The 21,105-nt window shown below is 37.1% G+C and overlaps 1 protein-coding gene across 2 annotated transcripts in view; it reads right to left on the bottom strand.

The window, feature by feature from the left end:
* CNTN1 (contactin 1) overlaps positions 1-21,105 on the bottom strand; it is a 1,190,489-nt gene that overhangs the window by 786,485 nt on the left and 382,899 nt on the right. Inside the window, exon 1 of one of the 2 annotated variants that reach the window (XM_044087443.1) lies at positions 20,555-20,840. The exons of the other annotated variant lie outside the window; for it this stretch is intronic. The gene's annotated coding sequence lies outside the window, so the exon portion shown is untranslated. Of the gene's footprint in view, positions 1-20,554; positions 20,841-21,105 lie in introns of those variants that run through there. 2 annotated transcript variants of the gene reach the window in all.

The following is a 21,105-nucleotide window of genomic DNA, read 5'->3' as shown; positions in this document are numbered from 1 at the left end:
CACCCACTATTACACACTGAAGACAATTCATGGCTTTTTTCTAGGCTGGGCTTTTCTGTACCAGAAGGCCAAAGTTGTGGCTTATAAGGCTTTAGGAACCAGCCTACATACCCAACTATTGAATAATAAATTAAAAATAGAAAACTAAAACATTAACATCTGATTACTGATACATATTCTGTTCCTCCTGTATGGTTCTCAGCTGGTGTGCCTTCTGTGCAGAGTCATTCACATGGGATTTCTCCAGGTGCTACAGGTCTCTCCCATGTCCAAGGACATGTCAGAAATGAACTGATGATCCTCCAAGTTGTCTATACTCATATGTAGATTTGCCTCATTTATGTGTACCTCTTAATATCAGCCTGTACCCCATCTAAGACTAGTTTTTGTGCCATGCGTTCACTCAGTGACAGGATAGTTTGCAACAACTCTGAAACCAATTAAGAGGGCAAGTTTCAAGGATTGATGAATTTATTTTATTTCAGTTACATATTATGCCTGTTTTCTCCAGCTCCTGTTATATGCTGAATAGTCACATGTTCATGATTATCAGTTAGTCTCATACAGCCAGGCCTGTATCAAATTATTACTTATTGTGGTAGTATCAAATATATTAATGCCTTAGTTCACTCTACTCAGTTTTATACCGTGTATTATTGTATATGGTCTCTGTGGAACAGTGTGGCACAGAGCTTAACCACTGTTTCAAAACTATTGCCTAACATTACTACCAGATAACCAGTACATCTTGTTAAAGAAGCATCCTCCATGCATAATCTATTAATATTTTGTTTATTGCTTATATTGCTGTAGCTCTGGAGACCACATGTTTGCAAAGTTGTAAGCAGGAGAGGGAAAGCTCAGAAAAGGACAACAGAATTGATGTTTGGTGTTCATTATACTGTGACTTGGGCAAACAGAGTGGTGTAATATGTAAAATGTCAAACAGAAGAGGCAGTGGATAGCATGACAGAAATGTTTAATCACAATAAGGGAACCCATGTTTCAACCCATCAAAATCAGAGCTGAAGGAGAATAAAAGAGGACTAGTTTGCAACCTTCCCTTCTCTTCCCTTCTCTTCTCTTCTCTTCTCTTCTCTTCTCTTCTCTTCTCTTCTCTTCCCTTCTCTTCCCTTCTCTTCTCTTCTCTTCTCTTCTCTTCCCTTCTCTTCCCTTCTCTTCTCTTCTTCTCTTCTCCTCTCTTCTCTTCTCTTCTCTTCCTCTCTCCTTCTCTTCTCTTCTCTTCTTCCTTCTCTTCCTCTCTTCTCTTCTCCTTCCCTTCTCTTCCCTTCCTCTCTCCCTTCCTTCTCTTCCTCTTCCCTTCCTTCTCTTCCCTTCTCTTCTCTTCCTTCCTCTTCCTTCTCTTCCCTTCTCTTCTCTTCCTTCCCTTCCTCTCTCTTCCCTTCCCTTCCTTCTCTTCCTTCCTTCTTCCTTCCTTCTCTTCTCTTCTCTTCTCTTCTCTTCCTTCCTTCTCTTCTCTTCCCTTCTCTTCTCTTCTCTTCCCTTCCTTCTCTTCCTTCTCTTCCTTCTCTTCCCTTCCTCTCTTCCTTCCTTCTCTTCCTTCTTCTCTTCCTTCCCTTCCCTTCCCTTCTCTTCCCTTCCCTTCTCTTCTCTTCTCTTCTCTTCTCTTCTCTTCTCTTCTCTTCTCTTCTCTTCTCTTCTCTTCCCTTCTCTTCTCTTCTCTTCCCTTCTCTTCCCTTCCCTTCTCTTCCCTTCTCTTCTCTTCCCTTCCCTTCCCTTCTCTTCTCTTCCCTTCCCTCCTCACCTCTCCTCACCTCTCCTCTCCTCTCCTCTCCTCTCCCCTTTTGACAATGCCCTTTGCAAGGTTTAGGGAGATAACCATTTGAGATATCAGAACACACTATACTGAGTCCCAAAACACAGGCAGTTAATGGCCACAAAATGGTCTTGCATATACAAAGTCCAAGCTTTCCATTTCTTTGAATATTCTCTTTTCTCCAAAGTATGTTTGATCTATGAGTTAGCATGTATAAGTTCAGAGAGGGTGGGAGGTTTGACCCCCACATGGGGGGCTGGGGGATAGCCCTGCTGCAAAAAGAAGTGAAAGGAGAACAGTGATGTTTGAGATTTACGCTTCTCTTGCAGTGGGATGATTAGACTAGTTCTCCAAACTTCAGATATGAATACATTGGAGAGGATGAAGTAATATAGGTGTAATATTGAATCTATAAGGCTGTGCTTGGCAGTGACAAAAAAGTAACATGTCACATTGTGCTGGACCATGGTGCTAGTGTTCTTGTCCTTAAATAGCACTCTCAGGACTTGCTCTGAGATGATCTGTGGGGTTGGGCTATGGGGCATGCTAATATGCAAGGAAAAGGTAGAGGAGGTAAGGATGTAAAGTGAGGACTAAATGAACCTGCTAATATGTTAGCTATGTCATCCAGTGTTGAATTGCTGTTATTTTTATGTATTATCTCAGTGCAGTGCAGGGTGTTGGTTCTAAGGTTTGTAAATTAGTTGAAGGCTTTTCTGTTGCCCCTACATAGCTTCTGATTTTCATTTCATACTTAACTTTGGATGATTTGATTTTTGCTTCCAAGTTCCTTATTTTAATCTTGATGTTTTGAGAGTAGAGTATTCATTGCATATCTCTGGACTATACACTTCTTCTTTTTGTTGCATAGTTTGTTTATGCTTGGATTCCACCATAGATGTTTGTTCCTGAACTCATTATTATATTCAAGGCCTGTTGGGGACAAATGCCTATGAGAAAGCAGTGAGGAGTGAATGCAGAGATGTACATGATACTGGGTCATCAAGGAGAAGGGGGGTGGCTTAGAATTCATCAGTTCATTAGCAGTGCCAATATATTAGCCCAGGAGTAATCCATCAAAACAGTAGGGTTTGAGGGCAGACCTAGGATCACCCTTCAAAGGAATATTACAGAACAGTGATTTCATACAACCAGTTGTAGCTTTTGATCATAATGAGGTAACATTTGTAAGGAAATGATCTAATATGTTTAGACCTCTTGTTGGGAAGTGAATGAATTGATCTAAGGACCTAGCATTTATGAAATCAAAGCAGCATTGTTCATATTTATTTGTGGTTATATAGTTCTCCCAGTTTATGGAGGAACAGTTGACACCCCCAAAGGGGGGTGAGCCTTTGCTTCATTGGAGAGACTTTAGTTTGTTTATGACTCTCTTGGCCTATGGGTGACGTGGAGGGGGTTCTGCAGTTAGCGATGACATGATACTGAATATTATTGATGGACAGTACAGGCTGTAGAGGACCTGGGGGTTATTATCTTGCCTTATAATTCTTGATGTGATTGTTCTTCTCCTTAGGAATACAGACCTGTCACCAGGTACAACACAGTCATTCCCACAGGTGAGTATGAGTGAGTGATGGGCATGGAACACCAGCGCTGAGGGGTTGTTAGCTCTATTGGCCCTCTTCAAAAGGAACCTTGACGATTGGATGGGAGAAAGGAAATTCACCCCAGGGATCATGTCAGTTGCCCTGCTAGACAGGGGTGAAGGGAAGTAAATAGTGTGGGAAGAAATAGCCAGGGAATTGTTATGGCTAGGCTTGTATAGGCCCTAGGGCTGATAGCCTAGTGCCAACCTATGAATCTATGAACCTATATTAAAATCATTTTGCAGATACTTATATTTTCAATGGTCAAAAAGGCCTATAAAGAGTAAAACTCCATTGAGCAGCACAACTCTTATACTGTTTTGACATTTTTCACAATGTTGGCTTGTTTGAGAAGACTGACCTTGCCTAAAAAAGACATTATTTTGGCAAAGCAAGTTTTGGACACCACATAAAAGCCATAAGCAGAGAGGTCAGAATCTTCCAACTATGATCAAACTCCTATGTCAAAAAGAGGCTCTGTTGTCCATAAAAACACAGGTTTATTGTAAAAACAAAGAACACTCCATGGATATAAACCAAAACGATGTTAGTGGTTAAGCGCTTTCATCTGAATCCCTCAGATTTCATCAGAACCAACATAAGCACTTAGCACACCCCTTTTATACTTGATTTGGCGCCAAAAACACAATTTAATTAACAAATTTCTTAAAATAACATTATTCCATATATTTCTGTAATATATACATTAGTGTCAATTCCTAAACAATATGTTTACTGGGTATGTAAAATAATTATACTAAACTCACTTGTACATGTCGTAATACCTACATTCCATATTGAATTAAAAAACTAATGAAAAATGAATAAATGGTTGTCCTAATTGTATATAAGCTCCTGGAAAAGTGAGTTTAGTATAATTATTTTACATACCCAGTAAACATATTGTTTAGGAATTGACACTAATGTATATATTACAGAAATATATGGAATAATGTTGTTTTAAGAAATTTGTTAATTAAATTGTGTTTTTGGCGCCAAATCAAGTATAAAAGGGGTGTGCTAAGTGCTTATGTTGGTTCTGATGAAATCTGAGGGATTCAGATGAAAGCGCTTAACCACTAACATCGTTTTGGTTCATATCCATGGAGTGTTCTTTGTTTTTATAATAAACCTGTGTTTTTATGGACAACGGAGACTCTTTTTGATATAGGAGTTTGATTATAGTTGGAAGATTCTGACAACACTTTTTCCTGTTCGAGCAGAGGACCCAAATTCTGCTATTTCTGTGGCTTGGTGAATTTCTTCTATTTATTACATAAGCAGAGAGGTGCAAGCCAATTCCAATAAAGCAGATACAGCTGTTTAGCCATCTTGTCCCAAGCCAATACACACACACACACACACACACACATATATCTATATCTATATATATATATATATATATATATATATATATATATACACATATATATGATTTACTATCAAAAAGTTGAAAATAAAAAAAATCTATTTACTGGATCAAACTGACATTCTGACTTTGGCAATGTCACTCATACGGAATGTCGAACATCATCTCTATGATGTCCGCATTAGTCCAAATTTGGAATGTCAAGAGGTGACAACAGATTCTCAGGCAGTTGTGCTGAAGCTGCTCTACAAATTGTATGTCTACAGCACAAGTGCTTACAGTTTTGCAGGGGTCAAGCCCCCTGTACCTTCCATGTGGGGGACTGCACCCCCTGAACACCCTGCAAATTATATATTCCGACTATGAGATCACACTACAGTGAGGAAAAGGATAAATTCCCCAATCCACACTAATTTCAATGATCAATGCTACTTTTGACTTTTCTTCATGGACCTCTATATCAGGTTTTCTCACATCTATTTTTTGAACTGTTGGTAATTGGTTATCCAATGTGATATAAAGTTCACCATTTTCTATAATGCTTTGTGGCTCATGTTTCCAGTGCTTCTCGGCTACTTCAATATTGCAATGTTTGCACAATCCCCAATGCAGCTGTCTTGGCCATATTATTATGCCTTTCAGTATACAGGCTCTCCACCATTACTGTATCACAAGCAACACAATATGGAATTGTTTCTAATTCTGATTAACAGAAACTACATTTTTCTGTTTCTTCCACATATTTAATGGACTTTGTAAAAGAATGTGCACATAGTCTTTTGAGCTGACAATATTAAGCTTTCATCTTTTGGTTTAAATTCAACTCCCCTTAACCATTCCTGCTTCAAATCCTACATGACATGGTGGTGTTCCAGGAGGTTTCTGTACTTGCAACTATATTTTGCCTCTTCCACATTTCTTGCCTTCTCATATGATCCTTCTTTTTATATTTTTTCTTTACTTTTTTTGGCACATTCAGTTGCTGCCTGATTTTTGTCTACTTCTGATTGGATTTCCATTCCTTCTTGACGCCGATATTCATCTACTAAACTAAGAAGGGAGGTCATCTTAGACTAGTTCTCCTCATGTTTTAAAACTTTCACTACATTTGGGTCTTGTGAGGTCAGCAGATATGTATGCAGGCCTACAATTGCAGGTCTATAGATGCAATCAGTTTCATGGAGGCCCATACCTCCTTCAGCATGAAGAATGTATAATCTTCATATACAATGATTTTTATATATCACTTGAAAAGCATTAAGCACTTTTCTTGTTTTTCTGTCCGACTGATCCAATAACATTTGGGGCCAGACAATCACCAAAAACTGTAAGTTAGGACAAGACGAGCAAAGTTTTTTATAGCTTGGACTTTGTTCTGTAGGCCAGGGCTGCTTTCAGTATTAATTTAAGTCTTCTAAAATTCTAAAACCTTGTTAGTGTGGACATCATCATGCTTCCATATTTTCTATTCCCTGGCCACTGAAGCCTCACTGTCCTTCCTTGCTCTCAGTCTCTCTTGTAGAGTTAAACTCTCACGAAGCCACATGCACTGACTATTCTTGTAAGTTCTACCATACAGCTTTCAGTAATGTGCAGCATGATGTGCTTGTCTATAAAGTTAATAATTCACCCAAAGCTCTCACCTTTATGCTTACATCCACACTTACAGTCACCGACTTACCAGTATGATCATTGTCATTACACTAAATCGTTCAGATTGTTCCAAATAATTGTTCCAAATAATAACACTTACTATCACCACCTATCCAGCCTCATGACACAGCCATACTACCACCTATACAGCCTCGTGACACAGTCATACAACTCCATATACAGCCTCGTGACACAATCATACCACCACCTATCCAGCCTCATGACACAGTCATACCACTCCCTATACAGCCTCGTGACACAGTCATATCACCACCTATCCAGCCTCGTGACACAGTCATACCATTCCCTATACAGCCTCGTGACACAGTCATACCAACACCTATCCAGCCTCGTGACAAAATTATACCACTCCATATACAGTCTCGCGACACCACCTATCCAGCCTCATGACACAGTCATATCACCACCTATCCAGCCTCGTGACACAGTCATACCACTCCCTATACAGCCTCGTGACACAGTCATATCACTCCCTATACAGCCTTGTGACACAGTCATACCACTCCCTATACAGCCTAGTGACACAGTCATACCACCTATCCAGCCTCATGACACAGTCATACCACTCCCTATACAGCCTCGTGACACAGTCATACCACTCCCTATACAGCCTAGTGACACAGTCATACCACCTATCCAGCCTCGTGACACAGTGATATCACTCCCTATACAATCTCGTGACACAGTCATACCATTCCCTATACAGCCTCGTGACACAGTCATACCACTCCCTATACAGCCTCATGACACAGTCATGCCACTCCCTATACAGCCCCGTGATACAGTCATACCACTCCCTATACAGCCTTGTGACACAATCATACCACTACCTCTCCAGCCTCATGACACAGTCATACAACTACCTATTCAGTCTCATGACATAGTCATATCACCACCTAACCAGCCTCATGACACAGTCCTACTACTCCCTATACAGCCTCGTGACAGTCATACCACTCCCTATACAGCCTTGTGACACAGTCATACCACTCCCTATACAGCCTCGTAACACAGTCATACCACTCCCTATACAGCCTTGTGACACAATCATACCACTACCTCTCCAGCCTCGTGACACAGTCATACAACTACCTATTCAGTCTCATGACATAGTCATATCACCACCTAACCAGCCTCATGACACAGTCCTACTACTCCCTATACAGCCTCGTGACACAGTCATACCACTCCCTATACAGCCTTGTGACACAGCCATATCACCACCTATCCCGCCTCGTGACAAAATTATACCACTCCATATACAGTCTCGCGACACCACCTATCCAGCCTCATGACACAATCATACCATTCCCTATACAGCCTCGTGATACAATCATATCACCACCTATCCAGCCTCATGACACAGTCATACCACTCCCTATACAGCCTTGTGACACAGTCATACCACTCCCTATACAGCCTCGTGACACAGTCATATCACTCCCTATACAGCCTAGTGACACAGTCATACCACCTATCTAGCCTCGTGACAAAATCATACCACTCCATATACAGCCTTGTGACACAGTCATACCACTCCCTATACAGCCTCGTTACACAGTCATACCACTCCCTATACAGCCTCATGACACAGTCATACCACCACCTATCCAGCCTCGTGACAAAATCATACCACTCCATATACAGTCTCGTGACACAGTCATACCATCACCTATCCAGCCTCATGACACAGTCATACCACTCCCTATACAGTCTCATGACACAGTCATACCACTCCCTATACAGCCTCGTGACACAGTCATACCACTCCCTATACAGCCTCATGACACAGTCATGCCACTCCCTATACAGCCTCGTGATACAGTCATACCACTCCCTATACAGCCTTGTGACACAGTCATACCACTCCCTATACAGCCTCGTAACACAGTCATACCACTCCCTATACAGCCTTGTGACACAATCATACCACTACCTCTCCAGCCTCGTGACACAGTCATACCACTACCTATTCAGTCTCATGACATAGTCATATCACCACCTATCCAGCCTTGTGACACAGTCCTACTACTCCCTATACAGCCTTGTGACACAGTCATACCACTCCATATACAGCCTCATGACACAGTCATACAACTCCATATACAGCCTCGTGACACAGTCTTACCACTCCATATACAGCCTCGTGACACAATCATACCAATACCTATCCAGCCTCGTGACACAGTCATACCACTCCCTATCCATCCTTGTGACACAATCATACCACTACCTATTCAGTCTCATTAAACAGTCTTATCACCACCAATACAGCCTCGTGACACAGTCATACCACTACCTACTTGCAGCATCTCATTTCAATCATATCTACTATAGACTATCACATCTGCTATTTTTAAATCTGTAACAAAAATACAATTCAGCAGCAGATATTCTAGTTATTTCACAAGTTTTTAATAATACAACTAAATATATGCATTCAAACATAATACACCATTGATATCACACTACAAAACAATAACATGTATCACAATGGTTTGCAGTAGATAACTGTGCATTATAAGTCTGGAACTTGCACTGCATTCTTGGTAGACAAACTCAAAAGGAACAAGCAGAAGTAATGTATTCCTTTGCGTGATGCAGTCACTTTCTAAGAATATGCTACAATATGGTTAGGCAATTTATATCTGCAAGTAAAGTAAATTTTACTGATCCATTAAGTTTGTTTTTCCAGGTTCTGAAAAAAATACATATTCCAGAAGGATTACTTTTTGTTAATGTGTAAACTGATACTTTTTCAGAGGAACACTTTTTCAGTTTATTGACCGGTCATCACTTAACACTACCGAAAAAAAGGAAAGCCTTCTTTGACCTCATCTGGCACAGGCATAGACTTTCTTCTTAAGTGCTTTCCTTCTTATTTTTTTTTTCAATTTGTTTGCCTAATTGATCTGAAACTTTACACTCAAGGCAACTGATCAATTATCCCTTTTCTACAAAAGTAACATCTACAAATAACTCATAAATCTCAGACATGAATCTTCTGCCATCAGATTTGCTTATCTTCATGAAAACATTTCAAAACAAAACTGAGACGAACAGAATAACGTCTGCATCACTCACAATTTATATCGGCTTACTAAATTTAAGTTCACACTTTTATTCCCCACCACTTTTAATCATTTAGCTACTTTTTCCACAGTAGTTAAATTATGTATCTGTGGCAACAAAACTTTTGTGCGACATTTTAGGGTTTTTCCAGCTCTGTATCCAACAATGTCCGAACAGCAAGGCACTACTGGTTATTAGATGAAAAGGCTTTATACCGATAAACAGTATTATACAATGACTGGCCATTAACATTCAAAAAAGAGCATGCTGCGTGGTCAGCCCAACCAGTGTGCCCGTTATAAATCGACAATATACCAATGGTAGAAGTCTGGCTGCTGAAGTATCATTGAGTGGCCAGACTTTTTATCTGTTGGTACATGTAGGCATGCATTAGTCTGAAGGAAAGAAAATCTGAAACTGAAATGTGTGTCATTATTTAATGACTTTACTCCTCATAAAATCTGTGATTTTTCAATAAATCACTAAGGAACAACGCCACTAAATAATGACATGCATTTCAGTTTCACACTTTCTTTCCTTCAGACAGAACATTACCCATCCCCTTCTTTATTTAGTCCACATTTCTTAAAATAAGAAAAAAGCTGTAACCTCTGGACAGTTTAGAGATACTTGCCAGAGCAGAGAAAATACAAGAAAAATCTGGTACATCCTGCAAAACTAAAAAAAACGTACCTGATTTTCCATGTATTTTTGTTCTCTCTCGTACCTCGATACTGCCTGTAGGTTACAGCTTTCTTTTCTTTTCCCCCAAAAAATAAAAAATAAGCAATGGAAAACAAATGTAAAATATGTAAATAAATAAATGGAGATATTCCTATCTCTGTTGCTTGCTTTCCAAAACACTGATATACTGTATAAATGTGGGAACAGAAGTCCCATACGCAGACGCAGTGCATCCACAAAGTAGCTGAATCAGGAAACAATGTGGAAGAACACCATGATGCCATTATACACACACATTACTTAAGAAAAGTAAGTAATTTTTTTTCTTAAATAATGTCATTGTATAATAATAATAACCCACTCCATAGTGTGGTATAGTGAAGATTTACCCATGGCTGGTTTGTTTAATCACTCGGGCTTTGCACTCATGATTAAACCACACCAACCATGGGTAAATCTTCAATTTACCACACCCACGTCATTGGTTATTGCCATAATAATTTACTTGTGAATTACAGAGAATAGAAACATAACTGATGTGGCAACTATACATTTTTAATTTTATTGCTATATTAAAAGTCTTCTGCAGTATTTTTCTGTCCAAAAATTACTTATTTTTCTTAAAAAAAGTTTGTTTTGAAACATATGGGTGTAGTGGAATAGTCCTGTGACTGTAGTATTCAGGGTTATGGGTTCAACACTTGAGACTGCTGTTTTATGTAAGCTCCATGGCACGTCTGATAACTGCTCCACACTGTAGTAGAAATAACTAGATAGGGGTTCTAATCTCAATACTGGCAACTGTTTCTGTGTTTGTGTGAGAATCACATACTGTGTGGGTTATACCATTTTAAGAAAGGGACCAGTGGCCTAATGGATAAGGCATCAAACTCCAGAGCTGGGGATTGTGGGTTCAAGTCCCACCTGGGTCGATAATTCTTTAATACCCAGATTTGCTCTGAGCTACTGCACAATGATACCTCCTATACTGAGCCAACCGATATTGCCAATATATATATATATATATATATATATATATATATATATATATATATATATATATATATATATATATATATATATATATATATATATATACATTGTCTCCCTCTACTCTTCCCTCTTTAGGCCAGTCATTGAGTAGAATGCCCCATTTGGCATGTACCTCACTAAACACCTCCAACAACTGGAGAGGCAGCAAAAGTACCTCACAAAGAGGATCCTAGGCCTTAAACATTTGTCCTATATGGACAGACTAAAAAAACTCCAACTATTCTCTGTCACATATCGCCTACTTAGAGGCAATCTCTGCTTGACATACAAAGCCATGTCTGACCCAGCTCTGTTAAAAATGCTACATCTAAAGAAATCCCAATCCCTCTACACCACACACTCCATAGACTTCAACCTCATTACCACAATCAACAGAACATGATGGAGGGACAGGTTTATAACCCAGAGCCTGACCATGCTATGGAATAGACTTCCCATACATGTCAAGCAGAGCACCTCACTGGCCCTCTTCAAGGGAAATCTTGATGAGTGGATGGGAAATAGAAAATTCACCCCAGGGATCACTCCAGTGGCTTTACTCGACACAGGCTCTGGGAACTAAGGTTGGGTGGCATGATGCCAGGGTAATCCTATGGGCTAGGCTTGTAAAGGCTCCAGAGCCATTAGCCTAGTACAAACCTATGGACCTATATATAAAGACTGACAATGAACCCAATTCTACAACTTGTCTTTAGGTTTTAGCAACCATTCATGTTTAGCATAATCCCCTTCTAGAACTTTCTTATCTCACATTTCTTTTGATACAAATTCTTCTCCCTGTGATTCATTCAGCAGTGTAAAAAATTCAGTACAACAAATTAACACAAATCACTGCACTATCATGCTAACAGAGAATTTTATTTAATTTCCTTTGAAACAAAAATATAAAAATCTGTCTATTATTACCAAATAACTTAATAATTTCTAAATGTCTGATCAGTCCACTGGTACAGAGGCAAGACATTGATCTGTGGTGCTGATGATATGGGTACTATTACAGTCCAGGGATGATCTATGGTCAGAAATGAGAAACAAATAATAAATGAGCTTCATTATGGAAAGTTGCAGAGTACTCGAGTATAGGGCATCTTAGGATGTCAACAATTTATACTATGGGTTAGTGGGAAAAGACAACACTGGTCATTCATAAGGGGATGACCAGCAGATTTGTGTGGGAAGAATAAGGGGAAAAAACAATATAATGGCACATGGCCATTCACAAACATACCTTCTACAGAAAGAAATGTTTTGATATTTCAGGGGGCAATGAGTTCATGCTACCATATAATATTTTTCAATTTAACAAGGTATATTTCACATAGTTAACAATGACATTTTAGAAAGCTATATGAACATCTAATTAATTTACCTTGTACACTGGAAGTTACAAGATCTTTGTTTTTTATAACCTAAATTGAGAAAATCTGTGTCACAGCAGCATCACCTATAAGACAGCTTATACATTCGGGTATTTAGTAAAGACTAGGTTTTGGACTTCCTATGTTAGCTGAAATATCAGAATCTAATAATTGCTCTAGGGATGCCCTGTATTCCTACAAACAACCTTAAGTTTGGAACATCATACCTCAATACATACTTAGCACTAGTGATTCTCTAAGTTCAAACAGCTGCTGAGGGGACATCTAAATAACCATTGGATTTGTTCCTGCAATAACCCAGATTAACTGTTTTAAATAAACCTTGTTCTCTTACTACATATCATTAATCCACCTAATCCTTCTTTTTCCTCACTTAAATTACCCCGTACCCTATATTCCTACACTCCTCCTTCTCCTCCTTTATAGCTGCCTGCCTATTTACCTCACTTAAATTACTCCTTATCCTATATTCCTACACTCCTCCTTCTCCTCCTTTATAGCTGCCTGCATATTTGCCTCACTTAAATTACCCCGTACCCTATATTCCTACACTCCTCTTTCTCCTCCTTTAGAGCTGCCTGCCTTTTTACCTCACTTAAATTACCCCGTACCCTATATTCCTACACTCCTCCTTCTCCTCCTTTATAGCTGCCTGCCTATTTACCTCACTTAAATTACCCCGTACCCTATATTCCTACACTCCTCCTTCTCCTCCTTTATAGCTGCCTGCCTATTTACCTCACTTAAATTAGACCTTACCCTATATTCCTACACTCCTCCTTCTTCTTTATAGCTGCCTGCCTATTTACCTCACTTAAATTACCCCGTACCCTATAATCCTGCACTCCTCCTTCTCCTCCTTTATAGCTGCCTGTCTATTTACCTCACTTAAATTACCCTGTACCCTATATTCCTACACTCCTCCTTCTCCTCCTTTATAACTGACTGCCTATTTACCTCACTTAAATTATCCCATAACCTAAATTCCTACACTCCTCCTTCTCCTCCTTTATAGCTGCCTGCCTATTTACCTCACTTAAATTACCCCTTACCCTATATTCCTACACTCCTCCTTCTCCTCCTTTATAGCTGCCTGCCTATTTACCTCACTTAAATTACCCCTTACCCCATATTCCTACACTCCTCCTTCTCCTCCTTTATAGCTGCCTGCCTATTTATTTTCCTTTGAGTAAATCACTTTAGCCCTTGTATTCTTCTATCTTTCTGTTCCAATGCTCCTATGGTACATACCTTAACTAGTTTTTATATATATTAATTCTCTTTTTTTTTCTAAAATATGTATATCATGTGAGATTTTTAATATGTGTAATATATGAATTTTATACTGTACATATTAGGTATTTTATATGTTTAGTGTTCTGTTAAAATTCTGTACTCCGTGGAGCTTTTCTCCCCAGGTGTCTGCTGAAAATGGGCTATTTTAAGGCTGGTTGGACTCTCCCGGTAAACAAATGGAAAAATAAATAAATACTATATTTGCAACATCATTTTCATACAAATAATATAGAGGTTTAAGTCTAAAGTCACTGATTTAAATCTTGAATGCAAAGCAAGTAGCATAGTTAACAATAAAGGATATAGAAACCATAAATGTTACTGTGCAGAGGAACACTAATAATGTATTTAAGCCTAAAAAATACATTTGGATCTGGAGCAAACAAGTCTACAGAACTTACCTCAGTATTCACATTAGTACTACAACAACACACTGTAGAAGAACAGTAGCATATTTCTGCACAAAGGTGTTAAAGGCACAAACCTTTGAAAAAAAGGAAAACCAAAAAGTTTCCAAACCAAAAGTGGTTAATTGTAATTTTTGGCCTGGTGGCTGTCTTTAGCTTTGATCTCAGTGGAACCCACTAAAATGGAAAACTAATTGTCTCCAGAAAAAAGCATTTTAGTCATGTCTTCATGCAGCGTTATGGCCTTTTGGGATTGCCTTAAACTAGAGAACAGCTCATCACATTCCAAGGAAGCCTCACTATAATGACTTCCCAGATGCATTCATGCATTATTTATCTGCATACATCTCTTATTTATAGTAACAGCTTTGTCAGACTCCTCTTATCCCTCCACTTGCACAGAATATAAAACATCAGGAATAAAAACATCCTCAAAAAATGCAACAAAACTAGTTTTCCTTGGGAAAATAGACTTCTTCAAGAACACATGATGAATTAATTTCAGAATTCAGTTATGACATCGTTAGGAATATATATAAAAAAAAAAATATATATATATATATATATATATATATATATATATATATATATATATTTATTTTACATTTGTTGACTGGGCTAGTCTAGCTGGATATATGTCCATTTTCAGTAGAGGCCCGGGGAGATAAGCTCCAAACAGTTCAAAATAATTTCTCATCAAAAGTAATACATGTTTATAATGCAAATACATTCACAGTAAAGGAGATAAACAAACTTAAACTGGTCACATATTAATAATGTATAAAAATGCAGAGTATTAGACTTGTACAAATACTGTTACAAATAAGCATTCAGAAAGAATAACAGCATAATGTACAGTAAGTGTCGATACAAAGAAAGTAAAGAGAGGTAGCAGTTACGTAGTACATCTAGTAGTAAAACATGCCCAATATATTTTTTGTGATACAGTAGTAATACTATGATATATATATATATATATGTGTGTGTGTGTGTATGAGACTGTATATTTAAATGTGTGTGTGTGTGTGTGTGTGTGTGTGTGTGTTTACTTGTACCTCTCACCCTCTGTTAATTGAAATCAGGTACACAGAAACTCAGGATGAGAGATAATGTGGAATGGCCTTTTATTAATTAGTAGGATATACCTGTACTGGATAGATTTAATTAAAACTGAACACTTGTTTACTCATTCTGGCACTTTGTGAAATGTGGGTCTCTTAATGGGTGACACATTTGGAAACTGTAAGCTAAACATCAGGATCTCTACAGTGGTAATCACTTACTTTGTGCAATTTACTTATGTATTATAATTTAGAAGTCTGGAAATTTCTTTTTAATGCATGGATCTTCATTGTTATCTTTCTGTCATTCATTGCCTTTGCTTTCTAGGATCTATTATACCCCTTTCTCACTAGGTGTGACCTTACCTCCAATAGTACATAGGGAATCTTAACCAGTACATCAGAAGAGCAAATAAAAATGATAATAATAATAATAATAATAATAATAATAATAATAATAACAATAATAATAATAATAATAATAATAACAATAATAATAACAATAATAATAATAATAACAATAATAACAATAATAATAATAATAATAATAATAATAATAATAATAACAATAATAACAATAATAATAATAATAATAATAATAATAATAATAATAATAATAATAATAATAATAATAATAATAATAACAATAATAATAATAATAATAATAATAATAATAATAATAACAATAATAATAATAATAATAATAATAACAATAATAATAATAATAATAATAATAATAATAATAATAATAATAATAATAATAATAATAACAATAATAATAATAATAATAATAATAATAATAATAATAATAATGATGTACGTTTCAGAACACCATGCAGTTTTCAGAATAACACATTGAACAAACTTTTGTGCTCCAGAATTTTTGTGCCAGGCTAGTGGCCGCTGCCTCTAAGGGATATACTATATCCAACACAATCAATTACAGACTGACTAACCTCACTTTTATTCTCCACAAACCTAAATAGTTAGTAGTAATCTAAAACTTTCAGCTGCCCTTATATTAACAGACTTGTGGAAGCATGGTTTGATTAAGTGGAGATTTTTACTATTTAATTTTTGGGCACTATTTTTATTAAGAAATAATTTTGGCACAGGATAAAAGAGTGACCACACATGCTGCATACATGAGCTGCTTCTGTTTACTAGTCAGCATTGCCTGCTTTTAGTGCAGACCCAACTTTAACAGTTTGTAGTGGTTGCTTAATGATTGATAAGAACCACTCTAAACATCGTTAAGTTTGGGTCTTGAGCTATAGCAGTGCAGAACTAGGTTGTAATCTGTCCATTTTCTAACAGAACTCCATGCACTACATATGTTTTATATCTATATTTATCTATCTATATATAGATAGATATAAGGATCTACTTTACATGACTGAAAACTCAAAATACTGAAATTCATTTTACTGACACCACAAAACCTAAATTTCAAAATACTGAAAACTAATTTGACTGAGTATTATTATAATGAAAGCTTACAATGCTGAATTTCGGGGAAAAGCTGAAAAGATAAACAACAACAATGCTGAATTTCAAAATACTGAATTAACAGGATGAATGAGAAAACTAACAATAAATAAATCAGAATACCAAGCTACTTTCTAAAGCTATTGAGAGGTCCACTACAATGCCTGAGGGTTCAGTGCAGGAAAAGTCCTATTTTGTCACTTTTTTCAGCTATGGCTACAGATGGTAAACTTAAAGATAATATACTTCTTTCCAATATCAGTACAAAAATACTTTAAGATTGTTTCAGCAAAATCGTTAGTTGGTATCATTAAGCCAAATTCTGAAAGATTTGCTCTCTGTGTAAGTGACTTCCTGCAGTGTAAGCCTTCCCTGTTTCTGAAAGTCTTTCTCTCAGGATAAGTGACTTACTTTGGTGGAAACCTTCCCTGATACCAAAAGACTGTCTCTCAGTGTAGGTGATACTTCATGTGTAAGGCCTTTCTATAAAGCAAGTTTATACCAGGGACCAGATTCCCAAAACACAGCTGTCAGTATAGGTGACCTACTCTGATGTAACATACTGGAGTAAGTCATTTACACTGAGAGTGAGTGTTTTTGGAATTGATCTCTTTATAATCAATACAGGATTTTATCAGCGTGTTTTAATCGGAGTTACAAACACTTGAGCAGTACAGCTCATTTCCATAAGTGAGGAAATGGGTATTTTCAAAGCAGTTTTTTTTTTCCGGTGGGGGCATATTTGCTTTCACAATATACACCCATTTTCTAAACAGATTACCTCTCAGGCCAATCCACCTCAGTAAAAGGGGAAAATAAAATCCCAATGTTCACACAACTGGGGATTCACACTTAGTATGCACCCAATTTAACTGGTATCGGGGAGGTACATAACAACTCCTGATTGGTCTGGTAGACTGCTGCATTACGTTAAGCTCTCTTTTAATTACAGAACAAAAACATACTCTGTTATAAACAATCAGACTGCTGGCATTGCTTCTCCCATGTTCCTCATACCTATTAATTCGACATTAGGTTTTTAACTGAGACTGAAGAAAGATAAGAAGGCTCTATCTGCATAGCATTTTTTCAGCCCAAGGAATAACATGACACCATTTAATGCATGACCGACAATGACACTATCAAAAATATTGGCATGCACACTTTCACACTGGATTCAGAGGCAATAAATTAGAATTTTTGTTATCAAATTATAGTACGAGTCTCCTTCACATCCATGAGATAATCACCCCCCCCCCCCCAGACTACAGATCTGTGCAAGGGTTACTCATAATGTACCTTAACTTTAATTTCAGCTTCATTTGAGAAATTAAAATGTGGTGCTATTAAAAAACAATTTGCAGGACTGCTGATTACAAGTGACCATTTAGAGTTACAAGTTTGATCACAGGTAGGAAACAGAGACAGGAACACATAAAGTTGCCCATATTGCACAGTGATCGGATAGGCAATATCTCACAGCAATGTGATAATATTACAACAAAGAGTTCAGTGCTAAGTAACAAATATACACAAAAATCATTATCTTTACAAAAATACAACAGCTATGCTGAGCTCTAATACACATCATATGCATTAAAATACTGCAGCATAATTTCCCAGATGATTACCTCCATTTTACATATGTACAAGCAGAATCTGCACTTAAACTATCCTGCCTCTAATCCCCACAGCCACGTGTGAACTTCCCACATAAAAAATTACCTTCATCCCCAACACATCAACTAGTCCCACTGGGTCAAATCAAAAGTTAGGCCCTAAATTAATCTGCTAAGGAGGCATAAACTCATGGGCAGTACCTCAGTTTGCCAACAATCTATTCAATGAAACCTTCATTTTGTAAATATTTGTCAAAATATGTAAAAAGAGAAAATATAATCTACCCCAATGTGCTTCTGACTTACAGTAGATTAAAATGAGATGAACGTGGTGAAGTGTCATTCCCGCATGGGAGGATGAGTGCCGTGTTCCTGAACTCTTTTTCTTCTTACTTACACTGGTCAAGTGTTGCTGTGTAATGTAACTGATAATTAAACCTCTTTCCGTTATAGAAATAATTACTAAATGCTGATTGGTGGGTAGCAGATAACCCAAATTCCTTTCTGGAATTTCACTCAAAAATCATTGTTGTTATAAATTAACTTGCCAAAGGGCAACATTGTACATTATACATATATGATACAAAGGTAGTTCAAAAGTAAACCAATTAACGAATGACGTTTTCTCATATTATTGCATTTCCCTAACAATGGCACAGCCAGCCACCTGATTTTTTATGCCCCCTAAAGATGAAACAGCTATTACCTGCATGCTTATGATTAGTAACTGTTCACCTTATCTAAGATTAGCAATAACTTGACACAGTAGCAAAATGTTTATTGAGCAATATTTTCTGATATACTGCTCTGCAGATGTACCAATACAAATATGACTGATTACAGTGCATTTTATTTTACTCCACCCTTGTAAACCAGAATTCTGTATTTGCAGTCACATTTACCTAAAGACAGTGCTATCTATGAATCCAGCCTTATTGTCATCACTACATTTTTAATATCATTTTTATCTGAACGTATTTATTTAGTGTTAGGACAGAGACAATACTCATTTCAATTTTTATCTATCAAAAGAGAAGAAAAGCAGAATTCTGCATTAGTACAAATTACGTTATTCTGAAAAATGTATATTTCCAGCTGTTTCTGTAGAGAACATCTCTTCTGCAATGCATCTGTTCTGTAACAAAGCTGACTGTTGATATACTTGGTAAAGAACACCAGATGCTCACACAAGTTTCTTTATATTCTGGTAAAGCTTGAAATCCTACTGAATGACTGTATTCTATCACTTTTTGTTTAGCGGGTTAAGACACTGAATACTAAAGATTTCATCTGCTCTACAAACTCTGACTGATTTGTACAACATTTCTGTCAGGGCTACCTTTACGTTGCAGACAGCTGTTTATTATCTCATTACACCTTACCTAACACATTTCACTGATATTGTACTGATTAAATTCGGTATATAACAGAAATAAACATTTGTTTAATCCTTTTCTAAAGCATGATCCCAGTCAATAAAATATTCTTACTACAATATACAAGAAAATATCAGCAGACCAAATTTTCTAAAAACGGGAGTTCTGTATTCAGTTTATCTGCACACATCATCTTAAAAACATATATTTTATAGACCTCAAATTCCTTAATGTATACTGTGTTCAGTTTCTATGACTAGCTAGTTATTAATTATATGAATTTTCTCTAACCAATGAATCCTATTAAATGTCCGACAGACAGCTACATGCAGTGCATAATGAAAAGATAGTTTAACTGTTGTAGTCATGTATCAGAACCTTTCCTAGATATGTTTAGACTTATTCCGTTATAGCATGATAATGTGACAGTTCTTTGTATTATTACTTGATAATCATAAAGATCATATTTTGTGTTACTTGCCTCCGACTAGCAAAAGTATCTTTGAAGCAGACACTGATTCCTGCAGAGAAGCAAAAGGAAATATATGCAAATAAAAGGGAAGATACTTTGATAAGCATTTGCTGAGCACAGAGTTTTACAGCTTTGTCGCAGCTAATATCTCATAAAATCTACAAAACTCACAATGCAGTTTCTGCACATTCGCATCCCTACAAACATTATTGCCTACCTAGAATGCAATGTCGCTTTTTGTAAGCACTTCCTCAAGGTTCCTGCACTGATGAATTTCACATGCAATTATTTGGAGACACCGATCCTCGAAGAAAGCAACTGAAGTTGATTTTCAGTTGTGACTCCAGTGGCAAAGCAAAGCACTTTGCATTTATCATTGCACCTGGCATATTATACAATCCATTCTAAAGGAGAAAAAACAGCATCTGTTGATAAAAATGTGTATCTTCTTCCAATAAAGTGGAAAAGCATGTATATCTCCTTAATGAGCGTATGTAAATCACTGACAAGCAGTGCATAACGGTAGGAAACATCTTCTACAGTCGCTTTATTCGAACAGCCATCCTGGTTATCTTTGCAGTCCCTTTCACACTGTCCTCAGACCAAAGAATGAATGCAGCATGCATAATTCATGCCCAGAAGCCTTCTGTGCTTTTCCTACATTTGCAGTTAGGTTCAGTAATGGCATATTGATCATTCTATTCTTACACAGTATCGGTAGCTAATCCCATTATTGCAGCACATAATATTGCAAATAAAATGAATATC

The sequence above is a fragment of the Protopterus annectens genome, chromosome 11.part0, assembly GCF_019279795.1.
Source record: "Protopterus annectens isolate FY-2018-M chromosome 11.part0, PAN1.0, whole genome shotgun sequence".
NCBI classification, from domain to species: Eukaryota; Metazoa; Chordata; order Ceratodontiformes; family Protopteridae; genus Protopterus; species Protopterus annectens.
Note: the sequence above shows the minus strand (reverse complement) of the source record. Positions and strands in the feature narration are given on the sequence as shown.